The following is a 17,993-nucleotide window of genomic DNA, read 5'->3' as shown; positions in this document are numbered from 1 at the left end:
ACGGGGTTTGCGAGCTTAAACTACTAAAAGCTCATAAGCCTTATTGGATACTCTTGAAATCAATTCTTGAGGACAAGATTAGGTCACTTTATTAAGATCGAACATATATAAATTCTAGTTTAATCTCTTTTCCCTTATCTTTTATTTTCTGCACTTTTCCTTTACTTTGATTTTCTGCTGCAATATTCAAATTTTTTTTTCAAAATGGTTTTAAACTCTGATTTGGAAAACAATTTTATTTTAAATTTTCGTTTCCAAACCCTTACAATTCAACCCCGTCTTGTGTGTAGAGTCACATGTTCAACATAAATGACTGCATTACACCATTATTTATTGGGTTGGGAATGGTAGGCTCGCTAGGTGCATCGTCCAAGCTCGATTAGCGCACCTACTTTCTTTTTGGTTAATTAATGTCAGCTACCCTATGACTAGCCTTACCGCCTATGCTCGTTAAGCACACCGCCCATGCTCGTTTAGCCATCAAACCCTTTGTTCGCTAAGCGCACTTGTATTTTTTGGCTTGGCGAGGTTGCACATTTGCTCACTAAGAGTACATGTATTCTTGACTTAGGGAGCCTTGATTTGTTGAAAAAGTTCTTGACTTGATCTCTTGTCTTGTTTTGGTAATTTATTGATCCTTTTTGTTTGTTTTTAGTCAATGCACAATTAAAATGTCCTCACAAGTGTTTTTTATCACTTTTCATTAATAAATCAGAAGTTTTTCATTTGATTTCTTGTAAAATAAATTAATAAGTGTCTACATATTTAGCGTAATTTTAGAACTTATCATTAATTTTACATATTTTTTTTAAAGAATGTTGTCATTAAAAGATCAACTTTTTTTATAAAAAGGGTTATTGATATGTATAATATATTTTTTGGTAATGTTTTTCATATGTTATCACACTTTTTTATAAGACATTGTGAATTCTTTAAAATATACTTTTAAAAAATTATTTTTAATAAAACATGAAATGCACTTCTTCTAAAATGTATTGTTCTCTTTCCTCCATATTTTTTAACCGTTTTTTTTTTAAAAACACGTTATTATATGGATGGTGTTAAAGTCCATATTTAGCATAGTGTATAAAGTTGCAAAAAAGATTCAATGATGTATGAATGATGCAAGCACATGGATGTGAGATATCGTTTCTTTAAAGATGTTATAAAAGAAGGAGTGTTAAGTTGAATTACTACCTACAGCACTCCAGATCAACTTTCAAACATAATGATCAAACCTGTGATGTTTGAGTCATTTTAGAAGTTAAGGTAGAAACTAAACATTTGTGATTTTATTAGTTTAGATAAATTTGATTATAATTTTGAACAACTTAGTTGTTTTATGTAATAATGTTCACTTTAGGAGATCATTTGTTAGAATTTAGTATTTTAATTAGTAGCCTAATTTGTAGTTTAGCCTACTTTTTGTGATGCAAATAAGTCATAAGTTGTCAATGTCTTTAACGGTTGTGACAACTTACATGTTGGATTATAATTACTGAGAATTACACACATTAATATATTTATAGACTATAATAACAAATTTGCAAGTTTATGTTCAAGTATCGATATTATTAGGTTGAACAATATTACTTAGATTTAAAGTCTTACCTCGCAGTTGTGTGTTTAAATTTATAGTGGTAAAACTATTATAACAACCATCCACGCCTTCGATAACGCGTTTAGGTGGCAATCAGTTGGTTTGCTCTGCTTGTTCTATCTGCTGTGGTGCTAGTTGTTGTAGGGTCGGGCCTAATATTGGAGAGGCCTTATGTAAGACAGGAAATTGTCTATTTCTTAGGTCATGTGTGCTATGCGGATAGGCGCTGCTTGCTGTAGTCAGTTCCGGGTGCAGATCGCTGAGGGAGTCCAAATTGGATGCTTCACTATTATATCTTCTCTAAGTTTGACTACTTAGAAGTGGCTTAAAAGTAAAATTAGGGGTTCCACTACTCACTCGATCAAAGGATTACAAATCCATGGGAATGCATCGGGCTTAGTGTCATTTCTGGGATTGGATGGAAAGTAGAAATTGGAGTTGTTTTAGTGGAAAATGGATCTGTACAAGCTCATTTTTCTTTGTGCAGAAGTGGAGCACCTTGTGTATCAGCAATGTGGTTCGATTGGTTCTTGTATTATGCAGGTTATTAGGGTGTGTTCGTTCCGGGGATATATTTTTTGTCTGGTTTGATAGGCAGCAGTGGAGTTGAGTCCCTGTGGATTTCGGCTTTGGCGTTTTGGGTAAGGGTTCGTGTGTTTGTGTCCAGCTTCTGAATTGCAAATTATCGGTGCTCGGTATTGGGTTCGTCGATGTTTGGTTTTTTCTCTTTTTTGTGGAATAGCTTGCGTTTGGTGGATGGGGCCAATTTTGTGACTGCAATCTCAGCTCTAGTTTGGCATATCATTGTTATATCTTTGCCTGACGTAACAGTGGAAATTGACTGCTGATCGCGACTTTACGTGTCTATAAATCTGATAACTGCAAGTGCACAGTCGTGTCGTGTAGTTTTAAAAGATATCGAATCCACAGGGACTATGAATCGATCTACCGTTATCTAAGGTTACTATGTAAAGCTAGGAGTACTAAAATTTCGATTGTTCCTAAGGGAAAGTGATTGTGAGAAAATAAAGAATAATAATAAAAGACAGGTATCAGTATGTATTTCGTTTAACTAAAGGTAATCCGAAGGTCCATTGGCTTTTGCATAATTAAATTAAAAATCTTTACTAATTCCATTGATTAAAAATCCTCGTCTCAAACTTTCGCTCTGTTGATTCAGACTACTATCCTAATCCTAATGTACGCTTTCGCCATCCCATTAGATTTTAGAAGAGCTTTTTGGAAACAATGTAATTAATAAAATGCCTATTTTACGAGGTTGTTATCTATTTAAATCTCCTAATCTCAAACTTTCGCTTTGTTGACTCGGAGCAAGCTAATAACCCTAACGTACGCTTTCGCCATCCCGCTCGAGTGTAAAAACAATTTTTGAAAATAAATAAGTTCCAATCAGTTTTAATACGCTTTCGCCATCCTTAAAACTAATGTCCCATGTCTACTATCTGGTTAAAGATCTCAAACTTTCGCTCTATTGATTTTAACCTTTGACCGTCCTAACCCCTCAAACTTTCGCTCTATTGGTTTTAAGACTTACTAATTAAATTAGACATATAAACCAAAAATAAGTGATAATTAATAAAACATAATTAAGCCAATTTATTTCGGATCCCTACGGTTAACTTACTTTACATACCGACACCTTTAGTAATTTAGCCAGACATATTAATACGATTAAACATGCATAAATCGGTTCGGTTCATAATAATAAGCATATTAAATGGCATATAATATATCATGCAAACAAATATAAATAAGGCGGTAAATTAAAACCTGAATTAAATAAATGGTAACTGGATCTTCAAGTACTGAACTTCCACCACAGGTTGGCTGGATCGTTCTTCGGAATTTAAATGGCAGAAAATAAAAACAAGGAAATAAAACGATAAATCTAACGTAAGGCTAGATCTACGAAAAGTTCACAACAATTTCCAGTGTAGAAATCGTTGTGAGAAAATAAACGGTTGAATGAAAGCAGAATAAAGAAAAGCGGTTCGCAGTACAATTTCGGCAGCACTTCGTTGGCAGGAAATCGGACCCTTTGGAAGTGAGATAGCAGGTCCTATTTATAGGAGAGGTTTTGCTGTGACGTTGCGTGAAAAGAGGAACTTTTTGCAGACTGGGCGTGGAGACGTGCGTCTCCGTTTCTTCAGGAGGCAGCTTGACTGACTTGAGACGTGCGTCTCAAGTGGAGAAGATGTAGGAACATGGAGACGTGCGTCTCCCTTTGCTGACGTGGCATAGAGGACGTGGAGACGTGCGTCTCCACTTGCTGGGCAGGTTTGGGCCACGCGCCTTTGGTTCCATGGTGGGCTGAATATCTCTTTTGGGCCTTTTGGGTCCTAATTGCACCCCTCTTTCGCTTCATCACTCCTTTTTCGTCTTTTAGGCATAAATATCAGTCATTTAAGCTCTATTTTCTTTCCTTTTTGCAAATAGTCGTAATTGAAGTGTAAAACCTGAAACAAAGCAAATACTCGCGTAATATCATAATAAATTAACATAATAAACGGAAAATGCTATAAATATCTATGGATTTTAAGCTAAATATACGATATAAAATCGTGTTATCAAATTCCCCCAGACTTGAACCTTTGCTTGTCCTCAAGCAAAATAACAAGATAAAGATAAATGAAACACACTTCCACCACGTCGTTCGGTCATACTTAGCTACATAGTGTTCTTATTTGAAAATAATGATAATGATTCTAGCAATAAACTTATAGTAACAACACTAAATAACTCCCAGTATACATACCAATCCGAATCATGCCATTATAGCTCGACCTTTTTGACTCGTCATCATGTTTCACCCTTTTCATTCGCGCGCAATCACATTAAGCCCATTATCTTGACACGCACATAGCAGAGTAGGCGGTTAGTGACTATGATCCTTCTCATGGAGTTCTGGCACAATATGTGGTATACTCCTTAGCACTCACTTGTAGATTGTGGGGAATCGGACAATAGTCCTTCCTACCAAGTTCAGTACCAGACGACTTCTGAACCAATCGACAATGAGTTTTTAAATTCTTTGTATTTGAGATTTGCGACCGTTAGGTTAAATGATCTTGTGAGGATCACCTTACTTAGTAGGCACATTTCTTCTTATGGTTAAGCACATAATTATTATGAGGATCATACACTTATATTCATCGACTCTCTGCGTAGTTTGTATCTAAGACGGTGCCGACTGCTAGAATAAACTACTAAGGGTTATTTCAAAACTTAAAGTCGATGGTTTTGGTATAACGGGTATTCAAATCGGTTACGCATACTCGGGGGTTTTAGAGTGTTGGGACAATAAGGATATTGACTATATTCAGTTTCAATGCGTTGAGTGTTTGAGTAGCTTTGTATTTCTCGAACGTGTGGGGTTTGCGTTTATCGTTTAGGAGCAAAATTTTTGTTATGGCTCAAGAAAATGGAAGAAATTGAAATAACTACGGAATTATACATATAAGACTTAAATTCCATAAATATTCTTTATTGAATTTGAAAAACATTACAAGGAAGGGAAAATAACTGAAGGGAAAAATAAAACTAAAGGAAATAGAAATAATACGACTCCCCCAGACTTAGATGATGCAATGTCCTCAGTGCATAAGAACTACTCCTCATTGTTGCGGTTTCGAGAACTGCTCGCGCCTCGTGTACGAACACGGCGACGTCTATCAGGAGGAGAGTCATTCACACGAATGTCAAGATCATGTAAATATGTAGCAATTTCAGTGTATTGACTTTCGTTCCTAATAGCATAGTCACGGTGCTCCTGTTGCATCTCTCGGATGAGCCTAATTGTTTCAGTTTGGTTTGTCTGCATAGCTTGAACGAGTTGATCTTGGCATTGAATAGCAGCATACATGGCTTCAAGAGTGATAGGCGGAGGGTTGTTTGGAGGAGGTTGGTTGACATCAGCTTGCCCTTGGTTGAGTTCTTCTTCATTTGCATCCATAGGTTCATTAGGATGTTCTTGTTGGTCATCTTGAGGGTTGTCTTCAATAAGCCTCCAACGTTGAACATAACGGATGTTGATTCTTTCAGGGCATGGAAGGATGACATAAGGAATAGGAACTTTGTTGACGACCAAAGTGTATCGGCCATCATGGCGGGGTGAAACCAAGTGGGAGTCACGGCAGTAGGTGAGATCGAGTGACTGAGCAGGCTTCATGAGATGTGAGAGTGAGAGGAGCTCGTCACCAAGACCTAAAGCACAGGCCAAGGAAGTAATAATGCCGCCAAGCAAGAATGGATTTGTAGCGGGGGCGTTGACTAAACCTTGGATGTGTTGGAACATAAACGGTGCGGCATTGAAACGGATATTGTTAAGCGCATAGTAAAGGAAAAATAATTCATCTTGGTTTACCTTGTGGTTGTTAGATCTCGCAAAAATAGTGTGCCCCAAGACACGTTGAAAATAACGTATAGCGGGGTTTTGAATGTGAGAAGCATGGAGAGCTCTCCAACCGGTAGGATTTTCTCCAGTGAGATGGAACCAAAATTCAAAAGCGAGTTCCTCCCAAGATCGACCATTGAGTTCTTGAAAGATTGAGCGGTGAGCAATTGGTGCATGATTAAAATGCAAATATGAAGCTACGACATCTTGATCTAGAGCATATTCACGGTTGAACATCCGAAATTGGATGCTACCGGTTGAGAGTGGTTGATTAGAGGGAGTGTCGTAGTTGAAAGAACTCAAAAATTCTAAGACGAGCGGCTCATAAGTAGGTACTGGTTCGGTACAAAGATGGTGGAGGCTAGATTTAGTGAGCAAATGGGTAACACCATCAATGAGACCCAAAGTTTCTAGACACTCGGTGTTCACAAATTTTGTGGGAACAACCGAACGTTCGTAGAAGGCGACATATTTTGTTCGTTGAGCATCATTGTCATCATCTCGGAAGATAATGTTTGAAAGGTCGGGAGGTGGTCGCTCGGGACGCTCACTACGGATGAATGAACGTGGAGGCATGGTGAGTATGGAAATGAAAAATAGAAATGTAGTGTAGAAAAATAGAGAATGGTATGAAAGTTGTGAAGAAGAAGAGTGGTGGTGGTGTGGTTTTATAGTGAGGTTTGAAAATGGTGTGGTTAATGGAGAATTAAAATGGATTAATGGTGGTGTTTGAAGTTTGAATAGAATAGAGAAGTGGGAAATGAATGGAGTTTAAGAGGTGAATGATGGAGGATGAATGAGGTTTATGGAGTTTAAATGGAATAAATAGGGGAAGAATGAGGAAGAGTGAATTTTGAAATTCAAATTCAAAATTCAAGAGGGAAAGAAAAATGGTCTGCGTGGTCAAATGCAGACTGCTGGCCTTGGGAGACGTGCGTCTCAGGCAGTCAGTCTGCTGGGGCAGAGCATGGAGACGTGCGTCTCCTGTCCCCTGATTCTTGTTAGCTGGTCCCACACAGATGGAGACGGGCGTCTCCTGTTGCAGGCAAGTGGGTCACGCATGCAAGTGACCAGACAGTGCTGACAGATACCATAAATTGTCCATCAGTTCAGAACAGTGTCGAATTTTAATACTATTAACAGCAAAAAATGATAACCAGGCAAGTATATATAGCAGTCAATAGCAGTGTAATATAACACAGTAGCAGTAATCAAAAGAATTTTGCATTTAATATTAAACCAGTACTGAGTGTTAACAGAAGCAGAAAGTAAAAGTGCAGAAAAATGAAAATCTAAACTAGGAATAGAAATTACTAAAACTAGAAATAAAATCTAATAGTCTAATACGGTAACATCTAGCCATGTCTATTGTTGTGCTCATTAGACTGAATGTGTTTGAAAACTTCGTCGAACTGAGCATTTACGGTGTCGATAAAATCGAAGAACTGCATTTGCAAAGTGTGTAGCTCATTGCGCACATGTTGTACATCTTGTTGTAGCGCAGTGATGGCTTGCTCGTGCGTATTCAGATTAGGCATTCTTTGATTCACCGATGCGGTAGATGTAGCGGGTTGTTGTTGCTCGAGCTCGACATCAGTCATATCAACAGTGTAATCATCAACGGAATCTTCAGAACGAGTTTCAGGCTCATACTCAGATATAGGTTCATCAACAGGAAGAGGTTCATAATTAGGAATAGGTTCATAGTAACCAGGAGGTGTTTCAGGTTCAGATTCAGATGCAGGCATTTCCTCATCAAAATGTTCATAAGCTTGAGGGGTTTCAGGTGAGGGTTCTCTTTCAGGAATATGATCATAGAAAAGCCAGTTGGCAGGGTTGTGCACACTCGTCCTAGGACTCGGTAAAGTGAACTGATCCAAAACTTTGTTATCAATGTGTAAATCAAACTGATCCGGTCCAAGGTTACCGATGATACTTCGATTAAAGCAGAAATTGATGTCCATAGAGGTATGGGTACCATAAGGTGTCAATCTAAGCAAAGGTACTCTCATTCCTATAGCATTAGCAATCATAGTGACAAATCCGCCGATCCTAATGGGTGAAACTTCGTCTTGCGTGATGCGCTCGAAGTTTGTTTAGCATGAATGCGATGGCATTGACCGGGCGATTCTGAGAGGAGCAGAACATGATGAATAACTCTTCTCTAGTAACTTCAGTGACATTATCAGGCTTTCCAAAAATATAGTGAGCAAGGATCTTGTGAAAGTAGCGGAAAGCAGGATTGTGGATGTTCTCAGATTGAAATTCATTCTCTTCAGGGTTGTCGTTTCCAGTGATCTTGCCCCAGTATTTTTCCAACTCCCAGTATGGAAGATTTTCTTCAGCTACTTTGGTGTATGCATCTGATCCATGAGGTAGTTCTAACATTTCAGCAAAATCTCGGATGCAGAAATTAAACTCCATACCAAAGAGTCTAAAGAGAATAACTCCTTTTCTCAGCCCTTGTCCACAGTTTGGAAGATAGGTCAGGGAGCTCAAGAATTCCAGAGTGAGCTTCCGGTAAGTGCTAAACTTGCGGAACAAGTGAGAACCAGTCCAACCAATTTGGTTAAGCAGGTGTAGGATGCTTTCTTCGATACCAAGTTTCACCATAGTTGGTTGGTGAGGATAGCAAATCAACTCCATGTGTCTTTCAGCCAGCTTGTTGAATCTTGCTTCTTGTCCTCTACCACGGAACACAACTTCCATATTATCAACTTCTTGCATCGTAGTTAGTAGTTAAATGAAAAACCTAGAAGTTGAAAATATTAAGATTAAGTTAGAACTAGGCTAGTGTTCATTTTTAAAAAATAAATTAAATAAAACAAGTTATAATAATAATTATAATTATAAAAAGGAAGTATTTTCTCGAATTAAGATAGCAGCTATAATTATAATAATTATTATAAGATGTATGAAAAAAATAAGAAAATTAAAATTTAGAATAATTAAAAATAGAATAATTAAATGAAAATTAAAGGTTAAAATTTTAAAAATAAAAATAAAAAGAATAAATAAATGTGGGTTGTCTCCCACCAAGCGCTTTGTTTAATGTCGTAAGCTCGACGATTTTAAAATAGAAAACTATTTTTTCGAAAGAGCGGGCAGTTCGTCAAGTTTAAAAACTTCGATGTTTTCATCGTATTCGAGATGATGGTAATACTTAAGACGTTGCCCATTTACGACAAAAGGTTTGACGGTTTCTCCTTTGATTTCTATCGCTCCACTTGGAAATATGTTAGTTATTTCGAAAGGGCCAGACCATCTAGATCGTAACTTACCAGGAAATAATTGTAGTCTAGAATTAAATAAAAGTACTTTATCGCCTATGCTAAAAATTTTCCTAGATATACGCTTGTCGTGCCATTTTTTCGTTCGCTCTTTATAGATTTTGGCGTTTTCGTAAGCGTCTTGTCTAAGTTCTTCTAATTCGTTTATGTCTAGAAGTCGTTTCTCACCAGCGGCAGTGTAGTTTAGGTTTAAGTTCTTAATGGCCCAATAGGCTTTATGTTCTAACTCTACCGGTAGGTGGCATGATTTTCCATAAACGAGTTTGAATGGGGTAGTTCCTATTGGAGTTTTGAAAGCTGTTCTATAAGCCCATAAAGCTTCATTTAGCTTGGTTGACCAATCTTTCCTAGATATAGCAACAGTTTTCTCCAATATTTGTTTTATTTCGCGGTTAGATACTTCTACTTGACCGCTTGTTTGTGGATGGTATGGTGTGGCTATTCGATGATTCACTCCATATTTTCGAAGGAGTTTCTCAAGTATTCTTGAAATGAAATGGGAACCACCATCGCTAATTACCAATCTTGGCACACCGAACCTAGGAAAGATGACGTTTTTGAAAAGTTTGATAACTACTCGTGTATCGTTTGTAGGAGAAGCAATAACTTCTATCCATTTTGAAACGTAATCGACGGCTACGAGTATATATTGATTTCCAAACGACGACGGAAACGGTCCCATGAAGTCTATTCCCCGGACGTCAAATATTTCTACTTCTAGAATGCCTTTTTGAGGCATTTCATCGCGTCTTGAAATGTTTCCAGTTCGTTGGCATCTATCACGGCTTAGTACAGCAAAATAAACGTCTTTCCACAGGTTGGGCCAGAAGAGTCCAGATTGAAGGATTTTGGCGCAGGTTCTAGATGTGCTATGGTGTCCTCCACACGGTGCAGAATGGCAGTGTGTTATTATGCTTCTTATTTCTTCCTCGGGTACACAACGTCTAAAGATTCCATCGGGGCCTCTTTTGAACAAGAGTGGGTCGTCCCAATAGTAATGTTTTAGGTCATGGAAGAATTTCTTCTTCTGTTGGTAACTTAGATCAGGAGGAAGCACACCAGCAGCTAGGTAGTTTACGAAATCTGCATACCAAGGTGCGTCAGATCGGGCTAAAGCTATTTCTGCTAATTTGTTGGTTTCAGAGTTTGGACGGTACGGTTCGAATTCATTTGCTTCTAATTGGGCGATGAGTCTTTCATAAGGGAAATCATCGTCAATTGGTACTTCTTCGGGTTTTAGATTTTCCAAACGAGAGAGGTGATCTGCTACGACATTTTCAGTGCCCTTCTTATCTTTAATTTCCAGGTCGAACTCTTGCAGTAACAAGATCCATCTCAAAAGTCTTGGCTTAGCGTCCTTTTTGGTTAGGAGGTACCTAATGGCGGCGTGGTCAGTGTATATGATTATTTTGGCTCCTACCAGGTAAGAACAGAATTTTTCTAATGCAAATACGACAGCTAATAATTCTTTTTCTGTCGTGGCATAATTCATCTGAGCTTCGTCTAGGGTTCTACTCGCATAATATATGACATGTAGTTTCTTATCCTTTCTTTGTCCTAGAACAGCTCCTACAGCATAATCACTTGCGTCACACATTATTTCGAAAGGCTCATTCCAGTCGGGAGGTTGCATAATTGGCGCAGAGATTAATGCTCGTTTAAGCGTTTGAAATGCTTCAGTGCATTTATCGGTGAAAATAAATTCGGCGTCTTTCATAAGTAGTTCAGTTAAGGGTTTGGTTATTTTAGAGAAATCCTTAATGAAGCGTCGGTAAAAACCAGCGTGTCCCAGAAAACTTCTTATTTCTCTAACGGTTTTGGGAGGTTGAAGGTTTTCGATAATTTCGATTTTTGCTTTATCAACTTCGATTCCTCTATCGGATACGATGTGTCCAAGTACAATTCCTTGTCGAACCATGAAATGACATTTTTCCCAATTAAGGACTAGGTTTACGCTTACGCATCGTTTAAGCACCATTTCAAGGTTTTCTAAACATGTTTCAAAACTTCCTCCACAGACAGAGAAGTCGTCCATAAAGACCTCCATTATTCCATCTAGGAAGTCGGCAAATATTGCCATCATGCATCTTTGGAAGGTCGCGGGTGCATTGCAGAGTCCAAAAGGCATTCGTCTATAAGCGAATGTACCATAAGGACAGGTGAATGTGGTCTTCTCTTGGTCGTCGGGGTGGATAGGAATTTGGAAAAATCCGGAGTATCCATCCAGATAACAAAAATGCGAGTGTTTAGCTAGGCGTTCGAGCATTTGATCTATGAAAGGTAAAGGGAAATGGTCTTTTCGGGTAGCTTTGTTTAGCTTCCTATAGTCAATGCACATTCTCCATCCAGTTTGGGTACGTTGTGCTACAGATTCTCCTTTTGCGTTAGTGATTACAGTGACTCCTCCTTTCTTTGGTACGACGTGAACAGGGCTAACCCATTTACTATCGGATATAGGATATATTATTCCAGCTTCTAGCAGTTTTTGGATTTCCTTTTTAACCACATCGCTCATAATAGGATTTATTCGCCTTTGATGTTCCCTAGAGGTTTTACTATCGTCTTCGAGCATAATGCGGTGCATACACAGAGAAGGGCTTATACCTTTCAGATCTGATATGTTATATCCTAAAGCGGTAGGGTATTTTCTTAGGACATTAAGTAATTTTTCAGTCTCGGTTCGTCCTAAGTTGGCGTTCACTATAACTGGTCGGTTTAGTTCTTCGTCTAGAAATTCGTATCTAAGATCGGTAGGAAGTGTCTTCAGCTCTATAGCAGGTTTCTTAGGTCCAGGTATAGGATCGGGAGTTAAGGCTAAGCATTCACTCAGGTGGTTATCTTGGTATTCCTCACGCCAGTTGTCATCTTCAAGAATTGGCGGCATAGGAATTCTTAGGATCTCGGTTTCCTTATTTGTTTCGGATTTTATTTCTTTACACACTCGTCGATTATGTCAGCAGAACAGCATGTGTCAATTATAGAAGGTGCTTTTAGGAATTGGGAAAGTATAAATTCTATTTTCTCTTCTCCTACTTCGAAAGTAAGCTTTCCTCGCTTTACATCTATAATTGCACCAGCGGTTGCTAAAAATGGTCTTCCTAATATGATCGGGATGTTAGAATCTTCTTGGATATCCATAATGATGAAGTCAGTTGGGATGTAGAATTGACCTACACGAACAGGGATATTCTCTAACATCCCTACAGGGTATTTGACTGAACGGTTAGCTAGTTGAAGAGACATTCTCGTTGCTTTAAGCTCACCTAGATTGAGTTTCTTACAGGTCGAAAGAGGCATCAAACTAACACTAGCTCCTAAGTCGCACAAGGCTTTCTCTATGATGGTTTTTCCTATTACGCAGGGTATAGAGAAACTACCAGGGTCTTTCAGTTTTGGGGGCATGTTATTTTGGATGATAGCGCTACATTCAGCGGTAAGCGTTATAGTTTCGTTATCCTCGAGTTTCTTTTTGTTTGATAAGATTTCTTTTAAGAACTTAGCGTACGAAGGCATCTCAGTTATGGCTTCTGTGAACGGTATGGTTATGTTTAATTGCTTCAGAAGTTCTACAAATCTTTTAAATTGCGCTTCGGTTTTTGATTTAGCTAATCTCTGAGGGTAAGGAATTGGTGGCTTATAAGGTGGTGGTGGAACATAAGGTTTCTCTTTTTCGGGTTCCACTTCGTTATTGTTCTCATCAGTTTTAGCAGTTTGTTCGTCAGTTGTTTTCTTTTGGGTTTCCTTTGGCTCTTGTTGTGACATGGGTACGTTTTGAGTTCTAGGATCTATGGGTCCATCGTAATTCGTTCCACTTCGTAGTGTTATCGCGTTCGCATGTCCTTTAGGATTGGGTTGAGGTTGAGCAGGAAACGTGCCAGCAGGGGCAGCAGTAGGTGCTTGTTGTTGAGCTACTTGTGAGATTTGAGTTTCTAACATTTTGTTATGCGTAGCTAAAGCATCTACTTTGTTCGATAGTTGTTTTAGTTGCTCGCTATTGTGGATGTTTTGATTCAGGAAGTCCTTATTGGTTTGTTGTTGGGAAGCTATGAAGTTCTCCATCATGATTTCTAGATTTGACTTCCTAGGGGTGTTTTGAGCAGCTACAGGCGCTTTTTGGTAGCCAGGTGGTACAGCAGGTGCTTGTCCAGGCGCGTACAACGCATTGTTGTTCTTATAAGAAAAGTTCGGGTGGTTTTTCCATCCAGGGTTGTACGTGTTAGAATAAGGGTTTCCTTGAGCGTAATTTACTTGATCAGATGGGACTCCAGTCAAGAGTTGGCATTCAGCAACTACATGTCCAGTCAATCCACAAATCTCGCAGTTAGGTGTTACAGCGGCAGCGGTGGCTGAAGGAGTGATGGTTAAGTTCTCGATCTTTTGAGTTAAAGCGTCTACTTTAGCGTTAACGCGTTCTATACCACTTATTTCGTACATTCCTCCTTTGGTTTGGGCTTTTCTCTAGAGCGGCTCGTTCTCCACCCCATTGGTAATGGTTTTGTGCCATGTTCTCTATGAGTTTGTATGCTTCATCATGGGGTTTGTCCATTAATGCTCCGCCAGCAGCGGCATCTATAGTCATTTTAGTGTTATATAAGAGACCACCATAGAAAGTATGGATGATCAGCCATGGTTCGAGTCCATGATGAGGGCATATTCTAAGCATGTCCTTGTAACGTTCCCAAGCTTCGAAGAGTGATTCGTTATCTTTCTGGGTAAATCCGTTGATTTGACCTCTAAGCATAGCAGTTTTGCTAGGCGGAAAATATCTAGCTAAGAATACTCTTTTCAATTCGTCCCACGTGGTTATGGAATTGGAAGGCAGGGATTGAAGCCACGCTCTCGCTCTATCTCTCAAGGAGAAAGGGAAAAGGCGTAGTCGAATAGCTTCGGAACTAACGTTGTTGGCTTTGATAGTGTCGGCGTATTGCACGAACACAGATAAATGGAGATTGGGGTCGTCTACAGGGCTTCCAGAGAATTGATTCTGTTGAACAGCTTGGACCAGTGAAGGTTTGAGTTCGAAATTGTTTGCCTCAATCGCAGGTGGTGCGATACTCGAATGCGGTTCAGCGGCGCGAAGGAGCGGCATAGTCTCTAAGAGGACGAATAGCAGCCATCTCTAACTTCGAGGTGATTTGATTAATTTGCTCAGTAAAAATCAATTCCTGATTAATCGGAATTTCTGCTACTTCGGGAAGATTGCGAGCTCGTCGTTTGACGTTAATGAAACGTTCGATCTCGTTAATTCGTTGTATTAAATCTCCTCCTTGTGAACGAGTATTTGGCATACAATCGTTCAGAAAGAAAGGGAAGAATTGTCCTAGTCTCTACGGTGTAACAGTGAGTTACGATATCGACTTAAATAGTCCCCGGCAACGGCGCCAAAAACTTGATCGCGACTTTACGTGTCTATAAATCTGATAACTGCAAGTGCACAGTCGTGTCGTGTAGTTTTAAAAGATATCGAATCCACAGGGACTATGAATCGATCTACCGTTATCTAAGGTTACTATGTAAAGCTAGGAGTACTAAAATTTCGATTTTTCCTAAGGGAAAGTGATTGTGAGAAAATAAAGAATAATAATAAAAGACAGGTATCAGTATGTATTTCGTTTAACTAAAGGTAATCCGAAGGTCCATTGGCTTTTGCATAATTAAATTAAAAATCTTTACTAATTCCATTGATTAAAAATCCTCGTCTCAAACTTTCGCTCTGTTGATTCAGACTACTATCCTAATCCTAATGTACGCTTTCGCCATCCCATTAGATTTTAGAAGAGCTTTTTGGAAACAATGTAATTAATAAAATGCCTATTTTACGAGGTTGTTATCTATTTAAATCTCCTAATCTCAAACTTTCGCTCTGTTGACTCGGAGCAAGCTAATAACCCTAACGTACGCTTTCGCCATCCCGCTCGAGTGTAAAAACAATTTTTGAAAATAAATAAGTTCCAATCAATTTTAATACGCTTTCGCCATCCTTAAAACTAATGTCCTATGTCTACTATCTGGTTAAAGATCTCAAACTTTCGCTCTATTGATTTTAACCTTTGACCGTCCTAACCCCTCAAACTTTCGCTCTATTGGTTTTAAGACTTACTAATTAAATTAGACATATAAACCAAAAATAAGTGATCATTAATAAAACATAATTAAGCCAATTTATTTCGGATCCCTACGGTTAACTTACTTTACATACCGACACCTTTAGTAATTTAGCCATACATATTAATACGATTAAACATGCATAAATCGGTTCGGTTCATAATAATAAGCATATTAAATGGCATATAATATATCATGCAAACAAATATAAATAAGGCGGTAAATAAAAACCTGAATTAAATAAATGGTAACTGGATCTTCAAGTACTGAACTTCCACCACAGGTTGGCTGGATCGTTCTTCGGAATTTAAATGGCAGAAAATAAAAACAAGGAAATAAAACGATAAATCTAACGTAAGGCTAGATCTACGAAAAGTTCACAACAATTTCCAGTGTAGAAATCGTTGTGAGAAAATAAACGGTTGAATGAAAGCAGAATAAAGAAAAGCGGTTCGCAGTACAATTTCGGCAGCACTTCGTTGGCAGGAAATCGGACCCTTTGGAAGTGAGATAGCAGGTCCTATTTATAGGAGAGGTTTTGCTGTGACGTTGCGTGAAAAGAGGAACTTTTTGCAGACTGGGCGTGGAGACGTGCGTCTCCGTTTCTTCAGGAGGCAGCTTGACTGACTTGAGACGTGCGTCTCAAGTGGAGAAGATGTAGGAACATGGAGACGTGCGTCTCCCTTTGCTGACGTGGCATAGAGGACGTGGAGACGTGCGTCTCCACTTGCTGGGCAGGTTTGGGCCACGCGCCTTTGGTTCCATGGTGGGCTGAATATCTCTTTTGGGCCTTTTGGGTCCTAATTGCACCCCTCTTTCGCTTCAGCACTCCTTTTTCGTCTTTTAGGCATAAATATCAGTCATTTAAGCTCTATTTTCTTTCCTTTTCGTAAATAGTCGTAATTGAAGTGTAAAAACCTGAAACAAAGCAAATACTCGCGTAATATCATAATAAATTAACATAATAAACGGAAAATGCTATAAATATCTATGGATTTTAAGCTAAATATACGATATAAAATCGTGTTATCATGTAGGGAAGTCAAATTTGAAGCGGAAATCTGGATTGAAAGGGACCCCAATTAGCTTCTTATGCGGAACCATGAAATGTATGATGATATGAAGGCAATGTTTCATTTCCGAGGAATCCTAAAGTCTTTTCACACATTCTTTCTTTTATCCTTTTTGAAACAAAAGCTTTCTTTTTTATAGAATATCTTTTCTTTTCTTTTTCCTTTTGTTCCCCTTTTTTTTTTTTGGAAATAGACTTTAGGGTCCCCCACAAGTGAAGTGGATAAAGCAATGATGTTATGCAATGCAAAAGCATGGGATCAAGGTCCATATAATCTTAGTAACCACCGCACAATCCTCTGAATAACTGATGTGAAACCTCTGCACAGGCCGAATGTCACAGGATCAAAGGTTCGACGCCTTTTTGAATACCAGAATATCAAGCGCCATGAGAACGGACCAAATAAAGGCCCGACCTCAAATATGAAGAAGCAATGGTATGTAGGAGCCAAGGTTTCCTGTCCCACCCCAATCTCACGGGTATGAATTCTAGACACGGACAAGTGGTCCCTAATGGTCACTAGGGTCTACAATTCCCATGGGGTACAAAGTGTTTGAGGCAACAAGCGTGCCAGACACAGTGTTCCATGAAAGAACCTCGCCTAGTTGTGGTACCCCATGTTGAACTCGATCGTAGCAAGGGCCACGGGAGTCAACATGAGCAGCTACGCTAACCCTATGTGTCACTGGCCTGGGTAGTGGGCCTTTTACCTCATACAAACCCCCCACCTGCAAAACAGAACAGAAGACCCCAGGGAACACGAAATATAATCCATATGCATGATGTGCAAACAGAAGTAAACATGATATGCAGGCAAAGAATAAGCATGCAAACATATATACAAGGTATAGACATAAAACAAGTAAACACCCAGTAAATAAACAAACAAACGCAGGCTAGGATCGACTCGCTAAGAATGGACCCGCAATAGGTCTAGCAACATCCCCAGCAGAGTCGCCAGTTGTCGCACGCTCGTGAAAAATGAACAGAGTCGCCACCAATATATTTATCCCATAAGGGAAAGGAATATCAGAAAACCTAACAAAGGAAGGAATAGGGTCTTGCGACCAGAGAATCAAGGTACGGGAGTCGGTTACGCAAGGGGAAGGTATTAGCACCCCTCACGCCCATCGTACTCGATGGTATCCACCTATGTTTGTTTCTATCTAAAGGGTGTGTACTATGTCTATGTCTATATGCGAATGAATGCAAAAGAAATACGGGGAAAAAAAGGAATTATTTACAAGTGTGCTCGTTCAAGCCCCGCGACTTGATGCCTACGTATCCTTTTCAGGAATCAGAGCGCCGTAGTTCAGCTAAAGATTTTCTGTTTGTTTTTGTGTTTTTTAGTTGGGCGGAGTTAACGTTCGCGCTCTTGCATAAGGGATCGACCTAGGATGCAATGGAGCGGAAATAACGGTGCCCTTAAGAAAAGAGATGAGAGAGAGATTTTGAGTGTTTCGAGGAAATCCCTAAAGCAAGGGAAACTCGAGTTACTCTTTGGTTTGTGTT

General features: G+C 39.1%; 1 non-coding gene across 1 annotated transcript; it reads left to right on the top strand.

The window, feature by feature from the left end:
* Positions 1-13,938: 13,938 nt before the first annotated feature.
* LOC131642429 (small nucleolar RNA R71) lies at positions 13,939-14,045 on the top strand. Its single transcript, XR_009295894.1, has one exon. It is a non-coding gene; the product is annotated as a small nucleolar RNA R71 (small nucleolar RNA).
* The last annotated feature ends 3,948 nt before the right edge of the window (positions 14,046-17,993 follow it).

Source organism: Vicia villosa, unplaced genomic scaffold (assembly GCF_029867415.1).
Source record: "Vicia villosa cultivar HV-30 ecotype Madison, WI unplaced genomic scaffold, Vvil1.0 ctg.004993F_1_1, whole genome shotgun sequence".
NCBI classification, from domain to species: Eukaryota; Viridiplantae; Streptophyta; class Magnoliopsida; order Fabales; family Fabaceae; genus Vicia; species Vicia villosa.
Note: the sequence above shows the minus strand (reverse complement) of the source record. Positions and strands in the feature narration are given on the sequence as shown.